We start from the raw sequence: 1,484 nt of genomic DNA on the forward strand, positions 1-1,484 counted from the left end.
ATGCAGATGTTCTTTAAATTTTGTGTATTTGTGTTGCTTAAATCCTTCATGGTATTAGAGCTTGACCTATTGTAGCTTGATCTTATTTGGAGAAAAAGAGGAACGAGGGTTTGCCAGAATAAATCTGGTAGTATTTAGGTATTTTCTATGAAAATAGGGTGTCTCTAATTTTAGAGCACTTTGAGGCCAATTAGACCTCATGATTGGTTTTAGAAGACGTCAAAATCCCTATTTTCATATAAGGCACTGAGAAAATATAAGGAAAAAATATTTTTTCTACCAGGGTTGTACGACCCTCATCACTCAATCCAAGGCAGAAAATTTTTAAAAATCACAATTATTTTTTAAAAATGTGATTAAAAAAATGCAATTGGTATTAAAAATACCACTATGATTTGGAATTAATTGTCAGCAGTCACCATTAATTGCCATGGTCAACTCCATTGGGTCATTGCTTTTCCTCCACCTAGCTTCTACCGCGTCGCTCAATCGCCACCCCTACACCACTGCAACTGGCTACACTACCCAACCTCTACTCCTACTCTACTCAGTCACCAGGCTATAGTCACATGGGGGGTTGGGGGGAATTCTTTAGCCCTTTTTCATTTTTGGTTGGGGTTTGAAATTTTTCTTTTCTATATGGAGGCACTATCAGTTTTTTGGCTCTAACTTGAGCATATAGATGCATTTTTTGGATCTGAAAAAAGTGTAGGAAAGCTAATTCTGAGAAAGACATGATGGTGAAGGTATTTTTTGGATTTTTTTCCAGTTTGGTATCTATTTTTTTTCTCAAAGTTAGATGATGCTTTTTATCTTCCAAGGGGCATAACTTGCTTGTTTTAGCTCCATTTTTCAATTCAAAAGAAGTGTCAGAAATCTCTTCTTGAGAACTTTCCATATTATATGTCATTTAACTAGTATTTTTTTACTAGTTATTTGTGATACTCAACTAAATACTTTTTTCTCTATTCTTGTATACACATTCCTTTCGCAACCTGGGGTTCAATTTTTTTCATTATGGGGGGTGTTTTTTCATTATTTTCCATTACAATATTAGTATATCAGAAAACTTCAAAACATTTTCTTAAAACAATGGCCAAGCATCTTCTTGTCTAGTACTTCTAAACCCACATAACTATCACACAAGGAAATCTGCTATGCAACAACTTCTTCATTCAAAGGATATGTGGTATTGTTTAGATACAATACAACTAGTATTTCAAGTCAATATTAGACTTTGTAGTACAAGAATAAGACAAATGAATCCATGGGTTTTCTTTCTTTGAGTGTTTCAAACAGCTTACAATTTCATCTTGATGAGTGTTCCACTCCTCAAGAAATGTGAGACAAGTTCAAGGACTTGTTTGGCACCATCAACGAGTTTAGATCACTTTGAATTGAGGCAAAGCTTAGTTTAGTTGTATTAAATTCTTTTCCCTCTATTGAGGACTTTCTCATGAGGTTCAAACAACAAAGAACTTTGT

Source organism: Cupressus sempervirens, chromosome 3 (assembly GCF_028749045.1).
Source record: "Cupressus sempervirens isolate cs-2001-9-10 chromosome 3, ASM2874904v1, whole genome shotgun sequence".
NCBI classification, from domain to species: Eukaryota; Viridiplantae; Streptophyta; class Pinopsida; order Cupressales; family Cupressaceae; genus Cupressus; species Cupressus sempervirens.